Source organism: Palaemon carinicauda, chromosome 17 (genome assembly GCF_036898095.1).
Source record: "Palaemon carinicauda isolate YSFRI2023 chromosome 17, ASM3689809v2, whole genome shotgun sequence".
NCBI lineage: Eukaryota > Metazoa > Arthropoda > Malacostraca > Decapoda > Palaemonidae > Palaemon > Palaemon carinicauda.
In genome coordinates this window covers 18,188,533-18,198,532 of record NC_090741.1, presented here as the reverse complement: position 1 = coordinate 18,198,532, position 10,000 = coordinate 18,188,533, and positions in this window count along the sequence as shown.

Here is a 10,000-nt window from a genome sequence, read left to right as displayed (position 1 = left end):
TATTGTATGAAAAGTGATGGGCCAAGAACACTAAGCTTGGGTACACCAGATATCACATTCCTATACTCACTATGATGACGAAAAACCGCAACTCTTTGTAATCTAATACTTAAAATTCAATAATGATTTCAAGAACAGACCTATTCATCCCAACTGTTTAAATTTGAAAACAAGGACTTTATGAATAAAACGTACAAAGGCAGCACTAAAACCAATTTCCTGACCACAATCAGGGGGTTACTGTACAGTATTGGAGATTGTAAGATGGGCCTCACATGACCAAAGCCTTTACGAAAACCAAAGAAAAAGACAGCAAGACGTTAATCAACCAATAGTTCAGGGAAGCTTTAGAAGTGGGTATTCAACAACTTACCATATCGATGTAATTAATAAGCTAATGGAAAATTCAACAGAGTATGAAAAACCACTATGTATGGCATTTGTGAAAGCCCTTGAAAGACAAGAAATGGATTAATCCTATGTTACAACACTTGAAAAAAAATTATATATATATTTATATATATATATATATATATATATATATATATATATATATATATATATATATATATATATATATATATATATATACAGGAAGTAGAACATTCTTAAAGATACATAACGATAGTGAGAAATTCCGATTGAGAAAGGAGTTACACAGAGATCCCATATCTCCTAAATTATTCACAGCATGCGTAAAATATATTTTTTAATTTAAAAGGTACAAATTATCATTAAGGGGAAATTCCTTAACAGCTTAAGATTTGCAGATAACATAGAAGGAATTGCATAAGAGGATAGAAGACTTGAAAAAAGAAAGCATAAATATAGGAATGAAAATGAAATTGAGTAAAACTAAGATTATGTAAAATGAGAATGCAGAGACTGTAATGATGAATTATGTATGAAAATATAGAAATTGCTAATGAATATACATACTTAGGACACACTGGCTGAAAATAAATCTTCTTTAAGTATAGAGATAATAAAACTTTTAAGGATCCAAATTCCTAAGGTTAAGGCAAAATTAGGTTACATTAAGATTCATATACAATACACTAATGTAGCAATGAGTGAAAAACTTATCAATACAGCGTACCCTAACAAAATTAAGAGCAGGGATTGGACATCCCATCAAAATTCAAGAAACATGAAATTTTGGTCATTTAGGAACTAGTTTTACTGCTAAAGTATTTGGTCCATACCAACAAGAATAACAACATTAATGATCACTAACATAAAAAGTAATAGATTGAACAATCTTAGTTCGTTCAACCTAAAAAGCTAAATAAGTGTATATATATATATATATATATATATATATATATATATATATATATATATATATATATATATATATATATCATTATACTTTTATTTAGATGTACAATAAAGGAATCTGGTGTTTGATATATAAGAGAGCTAATGCAGTGACAGGTGAAATTCCTTCACTGGTTCATGTGAGTAAGCCTTTGTTTTCATCTGGTATTGATACATTTCTACTTAAAAGTAAAAGAAGAACGGAACACTTTATATCATTTACTCAGAAGACTCCTCCACTGGGGTCAATTGGCATTTCTTGTGGAAGAAATTGTGTAAACAAAACAAATATATCGAAACACACGACTGACAGTAAAAGTAACATCGTTTTACAGTTAATAATCTGCATTGCAACAGCGAAAAGAAATAATTTTTCTATTGATTGAAGTATAATATTCAATGTATGGGAACTATCGGGTGATACCCTGTTTCTGAATATCAGCAAAGTGAATTGACAATGCTAGGGTTACACCAAAAAAGTTATTACTACATATTATCCAGGATTTATAAGGATTATCTCGGACCTTTTGGACTATGGTCGAGGTGAATCGTGTTAATCTGGGATATCGAACTTTTTATTCAAGGTTGCTATAAAATTGCGAGTTTCCTTCCAATTGTTGCTCTCTAGTGAGCCACTTTCCCCTAAAAATTACAATGCCTTAGCACAGGACTTTTAAATTAGCTTTATAGCACTCTTCACACGCAATATTTATAAGCCACTCACATTGATATTTATTGCATTAATTCTATATGCTAAGGCATACTCTGATACGGTTTTCATTAGCATTTCACGGACACAGTCACTAGATACATTATTTTAAATTTTCATAAGAAAACAATGGTCCAGAAAAGGATTTCTAATTTATTCTATCAAATGGGGAGCATCAGCAAATATTAAGCCATTCCTGTTAGCACAAGGGTTTTTAAAAAAGAGTTACTCACGGTTGAGGGGTCAATCACAAATTCTGTCTAAACACTCAAATTAGTAGGTCAAAGATCGTGAACAATTGGCACAATAGCAAAGCCAACTTTTTTAACATTTATGATAACATCAATCAATCTTTTATGCAAAGTGAGAGTCATCATATTGGTTGTATATGGGCTGCTTCCGGCTTCCAGTCAAAGCTCTTAACATATGCACTTGAACTTTATCACGAGGTTCATACAAAACGTCCATTCCTTTGCAATAACTCCACTTACTAGCAATTTTCATTTCCGTCATTGTTTCTTATTCTGCCTTCATCAGTGACAGAACCGAGTGCAAAATACCCGGCTTACATATTACATTTAGCGCTCGTCTGTTTATTGTACTCTTTGGATGGCAGACGAAATCTTCTCTTAGTTGGCAATTTGAATAGCATTTGGTGCTCATGTTTGTAAGATTGAAAGCTGACGAAGTCTTCATCGCTCCATTGACTAACAGGCTTATCAGTTAGAGCATTTATCTGTGTTGTACATAGCAGAAGTTGAAATAACTTGTTTATTTCAATTAACGTGAACTTGGGTTCAGTCACTTCCATTTATAAAGTAACTAGTTTCAGGAGCTCTGATTTGCCTTTTCCAAATGCTCTCTTCCACTCCCTCTACTTGTTTGATTGTATTTTGTTGAGAACACTCTTCAGGCCGGGCAATAATTTCTTGAACAGAGACTTCAGGAGAAACTTCATTGGTCTCTAAATGACAATTCTCCATTTCGCATAACATTTCCTATGCTATCCTCTTGAAACCTCACTTCATGGCTCATGCATATCTCTCCTCTTCCTTTTCAGATACACTTCTCTCTGAAAAGACAGTGGTGCATTTCAGATTTTATGAAATCACAACAATTCTTATACTTAAAGAACAAAAAACTAAATATGTGTTATATGTTTAATAGTTATTTAAAGACAACGACGGAGAACTTTCATTTGCTTTTCGCAATGTAGGCATCACACACATTAAAATATTTTAGGAAAATAGAGTCTAAGGGAAGAAATGTATCATGCAGATTTTTGGTAAATTGCTCAACTTGTAACTTACCATTATGTAAAAAAAAGGATGGCACAGCCTCTTCCTTCAGTGCACGTTGAATTTTGGATTTTTCAATTCCCAGGAGTCGGTACTTTATGCCATCAGCATCATCTGATTTCAAATGGACTGAACACATTAGAGCACGCTTCCAGTTTATAAGCATGCACCCACTTTGTTTTTCTTCTTTTGGGAAACTAAACTATTGAATACCCATATCAATTATCTTTTTGCTATTATTTTGACATCCAAACAGAGCACAAACGGAAGGCATGGCTGCTGGAAGTTATTAAACGTGACACAGATCAAGAAAGACTATATCTAGACAGGTCAAACCTTGGCCACCGTCATCGAAAATTAACGTCACTAAAGATCCACTCACATGCACATGATGAGCCAACCTATCCGCATATATTTAAAGGACTGTAAAAGGACTCCCACATATCCTTTCCCTTGCATCTGCTTATAGTCTTTCTATGTTAGTCTGTACACACAAATTTTCTTAGCTCGTCACTCCATCGTCATCTCTTCCCATTCTGTTATTCATAATGTCCATCTACTATCTTATATTCTCATTATATGGCCTGCCCATATCCATTTCTTTTTCTTACATGATGTTAAGATATCCTGTACTCTAGGTTACTCTTGTGTCCATTTTTTTCTTTTTCTATCTTTTACTTTTATTCCAATCATTATTGTTTCTGTAGCTCTTTGAGTTGTAACTATGTTATGTTTTAAGTATTTAGTAAGTCTCCAAGTTTCTGTTGCATGCGTTAATATTGATCAGATTATCTGATTAAATATTCTAGTTTTTAGAGAAAGTTAAATTTTTCTTTTCATAATCTCATATCATTTATCAAAGGCTCTTCCTCCTATGCTTACTCTTCAATTAAATTTCGGCCTCGTGTCCTGGGGAAACACTCACTGTGTGTCCTAAATATGTATATTCATTACCAATATCTAGATTCTAAGTCATCCTTAACTTTTAATGGTTGTATCTGCATTTTCATGGATCTTATTATGTTAGTATTACTCATTCATTTTCAGTCCCATATTTCTGCTTTCTCTATTCAAATGTTCTCCCATCTTTTGCTATTCCTCTCAGGATTCACTAAATAGAACTATGCCATCTTCAAATCTTAAGTGGTTAAGGTATACTCCATTATTGTTCATTCCTACATCTAAATTTCTAAATAATTCTAGGTATGCTGTGAATAATTTAGGAAAAATGGGATCTACATGTCTAATTCCTCACTCCTTCGGAATTTTCTCAATATCTTTTTGATGTTATAGGATCGATATACCACCTGTATAGTTTATCTTCAAGTGTTCTAACATATGATTCATCCATTCCATGACCTTGAAATTCTTTCCTTATTGTTGAAGATTTGATAGAATCAAAAGCTTTCTCAAAGTCTTTAAATGCCGTACATAGTAGTTTGTTATACTCCGTTGATTATTCCGTTAACTAGATAATTACATGGATATGGTCACCTGTTGAATACCCACTTCCAAATCCTGCCTTCTTGCTCATTTGATTAAAGTATAACTGGCTTTCTCTTCGGTCTAATATGATATGTGTGAATATTTCATATATTTCTGACAGCAAACTTCTTGGGCAGTGATTTTTTATGCCTTTTGTGTCTCCCATTTTGTGAATTTGTATAATGATAAAGTTTTTCCAAGCTCCAGGCATAGAACATTCTTGCAGATATTAGGTGTCAAGTTTATCAAGTTTTACTACCATAAAATCTCCTCCATCTATTTATAAAACAATTGTCAGGCCACCTTTTCCAGACGCTTTCCCTCTTTTCATGTCTGTTAACGTTTCCTTTACTTCTCCAATTGTTAGTTTTTTAACGGCTCTGGTCATTCATTATTTCTATTGGAAAAGCTATTTCTTATATCATTGTTGTATAACATTGTATAGAAATCCTGTGCAATATTTATTACTCGATCTGTTTTTTGATAATATTTCAATTTAATACTTTTATGCAAACATCTGCTGGTAAACTGTTCCAAGTCTTCTTTTCATCAATTTGTTGTTCTTCCTTTCTTTAGTGTTTCCCAATTTTTGGACTGATTGTGTTCAATAATATCTTAGGTTTTGTTATGGGCCAAGAGTAGGTTGTGACTCATAAGCGAGATGAAGGCAACAGAGGAACTTTATTACGACACATCGAGTACATACACACTCAAGGTCCCGGCAAGAAGGTCACAAAATACAGACATGCTATTTCTTGTCAATCAGCTACCAGTTATGTCAACATTTACCAATGAAATATGCACACATGTTAAAACAAGTTGCTGTCAGTGCGAGGGGAGAGCGAAGATAAAAAGAATAATATATACAAAAAAGAGAAATATCGTTACTATGCACGATTGTGTGACACATGGGTGGTACATGGCTCCCCTGCTAAAAATGACATACTGTACATGTTAAATAGGGCGCCTTGATCTAGAGAAGCGAACTTTGGCCCAAATGTTTAGTAGGAATATTTCTGGATTGCGTCGGATCACAAGGAAAGGGCCCGTGTAAAGGGGCGTTAACAGTGGCTTGGTAGTGTCATTACGTAGGAAGAGGTGCATTGCAAAGTGCAGGTGTGTCGGTGTTTGATGCTTCGCTTGGGGAACTGTAAGTCTGATGGCATGGAGTAAATTTTCCCATGACGGGACGTATACGTTGGAGATCGTCGGAGGAGGTTGTAGAAAGAAAAAATTTGGCAGGGACCACCAACGTGTTGCCATACACCACTTTAGCTGCCGAGACATCCCAGGAGTACCCTGAGAAGCTAAGTAAACCAGTTGAAGTCCTTGCAGCGGGACATCGAAGCTGGTTTGAGGGTGAGATGAAAAAGTCCAACCATTCCATTGGCAGCGGGGTTGTAGGCATTTGTCTGATATATGGTGATGCCCAGGATATTCGCTAATGGTGTCCAATATTGAGAGGTGAAAATGGTACCCTGCCAGAAGTAATAAGCTCAGCGATACCAAATCTTGCTATCCATCTTAAGAGTAAGGCAGATTTACATGAGGCGGACGTTGCAGTTTCCATGGGAATGGCTTTAGGCCAACGAGTGGGGCTGTCGATGACGGTAAACAGGTAACGATGTCCTTGTGAAGTGAGTAGGGGGCCTACAACATTAACATGAATGTGGGCAAAATGACGCTGAGGTTGAGGAAAAGTGGCCATTCCTGAATCTGTATGTCGATGTACTTTGGAAGTTTGGCAAGAATTACAGGCGCAGACCTAATCCTTAGAATCCTTAGTAATGACGTACCAAATGAACCTCGTCTTCAGCAGTTGAGCAGTAGAATGGCCCAAGGGATGTGAAAGGCCGTGAATGAAATAAAAAACCTGTCGGCGCATGGGAGCAGGAATCCACGGTCGCAGTCTACCAGTACGGACGCCACAGAGGAGGTTGGTGTTGGAGTCGTTGAGGGGGACGTCTTCCCAAAAGAGCGATGTGCAGGATGTCCTACATGATTGATACTCTGGATCCTGTCGTTGAGCATCAGCCAAGGCGTTGTAATCGAATCCCAGTTAAACAATGGCCTATGTGTTTCTTGTCAAAACATCGGCAACAGTATTCAGTTTCCTAGGGTCAAGTTGAAGGGTGCAATTGTATTCAGCCACGGCAGAGAGATGTTGGCGTTGACGGGCGGACCAGGGGTCAGACTGTCGAGTGAAGGCATGCACCAGAGGCATGTGGTCTATGTGAATGACGAAGGGCGTACCTTCTAAGAAATGGCAAAAGTGACGGACAGCCAACTGCAACGCCAGCAATTTGCGATCGAAGGTAGAAAAACCCGATTCTGCCTTGACAGTTTTCTACTGAAGAAGGGCAATGGGTGGGGTAGGCCGTTGACCACCTGTTCAAATACTGTACCAATAGCGACGTCGCTGGCATCAGTGGGGAGAAGGAGAGGGGCATGTGGGACGAGAAAAGTGAGGGCAGCAGCGGTTGATAGGGCATTCTTTGTGTTGTAGAAGTCTGCTTCTTGAAGGCCCCACTTCAGGTCATTTGGTTTGCCCTTTAGGGAGGCGTAAAGGGGAGCAAGAGTGGCGGTAATGGCTGGCAGAAAACGGTGATAATATTTGATCATGCTCAAGAATTCCTGCAGTGATTTGACAGTCAAGGGCATGGGGAAGTTCTGAACGGCTACTACCTTCTCAGGGAGGGTATGGACTCCATCAGGAGTGATGCGGTGCCCCAATAACAACACTTCGTTGGTGCCAAAGGTACACTTGTCATACCGGACTCCAAGGCCATTTTGTTGAAGGCGGTCGAGCACGATATGCCGGTGACGGAGGCGTTCTTCTTTTGAGGAAGAGAACACAAGTATGTCGTCCACATAACATATACAAAAGGGGAGGTCCCTAAAATGCCATCCATGAGATGTTGAAAAGCGGCCCCAGCATTACGAAGGCCAAAACAGGAGTAATTGAAGGTGTATATACTGAAGAGAGTGTTTATGGAGATCTTGGGGATGTCTCCTGTGTTCATAGGCACATGACAATACCCCTTCAGGAGGTCGAGCGAGGAGTAAACCTTCGCTTTTTTCAAGTCGGAGGTCACGTTGGCGATGTTTTGGAGGGAGTAGTGATCTGGTTCTGTTTGCATGTTCAGGCGCCTTTAATCCCCACACGGACGGAGGGAGCCCTCTTTCTTCAGGATGATGTGTAAATATGACGGCCATGGGCTGGAGTCCTTTTGGCAAAGGCCCATTTCTTCCATTTCGGCGAACATCTGTTTGGCGGCTGCCAATCGATCTGGTACCAGACATCTGAATTTTGCCAAGACTGGGGGTCCCGACGTCTTGATTTGGTGACAAATACCGTGTTTGGCAGGAGCCGTGGGCGTTAGGCTAAGTTCTGGACAGAAAACGTCCATGTATGACGTGAGGAGGTGGGTGTAGCCATCCGGGGGTGCGCGGATGTGGAGAGCGAGTTAGGAGGGGACGGTTTGAAGAGGTGTCGACAAGTGCAAGTGTGCGTTGACCAATCTTTGGTGGGCGACATCGACTTGAAGGTGGAAATAGGAGAGGCAATCCACCCCGAGGATTAGCAATGTGAAGCCAGCAACGAGAAACTTCATATTGAATATGCCATTTCCAAACGATAATGTGAGGTTCTCGTAACCATATGTGGGTATTGTAGATCCATTGGCAGCTACCAGGCGAACATAGGTAGATTTAGACCGACTACGTCATGTCCTGAAGAGTTCCCTTTGCAAAAGAAAACGACAAGCACCCGTGTCTACCAAAAATCACACGTCTGTTACTGCATCATGTGGAAAGAAAACAATAGAAACACGTGAGGCCGCCGCCACGAGCGATGGCCTACTCACACGTTTTTTGGCCACTGACAATCCTTGGCACATTTCTTCACGGCTGCCGCGAATCTGGAGTGGTAGTAGCAAAACTACGGCCGATGGGCGGCAGTAAGTGGCTGTATAAGTTGTTGATTGGGGCGCGAACAAGTGGTGGGTGATGGGTGGCTTTGTCACCTCTCCAGCACGTCACGGGGTAGGCGTGTGTGTCCTGCGGCATTCATATCATCTTCAGTTGACATTGATAAGGTGTCCTCTTCGTCAGGAGTGGAGGCGTTGATTGAGGTGTCGAAGGTCGTGAAGTGGTTGTCTATAAGGGCATCGGCTTTGGTCTTTATGTCCTTTATGGTTAAACAATCGACATCAGGTATGGCAGCACGTACAGGTTCGGGTAAACCGCGTTCCCAATGGGCAGGAAGTAGGTTCACCTCACGAGGAGAGCCGTCTGCAGAAGGTTACAGGCGAACGATACTGATCATTTCCTTGAGGACAGGCGATGCCCTTTGGTCCCCAAATGCTTTTTGAGAAAGCTGAGAAAGCTCTGCTATATGGGTGGCTGGCAACGGCAAGTACTGCTGCAGAAGGTATCTTTTGAGGGCGTCATACGCTATAAGGGTGTCTCCTTGTTTACAAAGCCAGTCGGAGATTTCCGGGAAGGGGTCCTTCGGTATGGCCGCGAGAACATAATCTGCTTTGGTGGTAGAGCGATTCACGCCCTTGATGCGGAACTGGACTTCTGCGCGCTGAAACCAAGCAAACGCATCTCCACTGAGGGAGGATGAAAGTTTCAATGGGGCGGTGCCTACTTCCGTGTAGTCCGTCATAGTAACAGTGAGGCGGGAGGGGGTTGGGGGGGGGGGTGAAGGTGGGAAGAGAGAGTCGACTTCCGGGGTCACCAATGTGACTGGCCAAGAGTAGATTGTGAATCAAAAGCGAGATGAAAGCAACTGAGTAACTTTATTACGACACATCGAATATATATACACATAAGGTCCAGGTAATAATGTCATAAAATACAGGCATGCTATTTCTTGTCAACCGGCAACCGGTTTTGTTAACAGTTAACAATGGAATATGCAGACATGTTAAAACAAGTTGCTGTCAGTGCAAGGGGAGAGCGAAGATACAAAGAATATTATATACAAAAAAGAGAAATGTCGTTACTATGTACCCTCATGTGACAGACGGGTGGTACAGTTTTTTCTTTTTTTTATGGTTTTGGATAGTTCTTCCAAGTCTCTTTCATCCGTCTGGCATTTTCCCCTTATTTCCGATCTTTTCATTATTAGGCTTTTTATCTTTTCTGGTAGTTTTCTTTGATTTTCTTTTGGAATTTTATC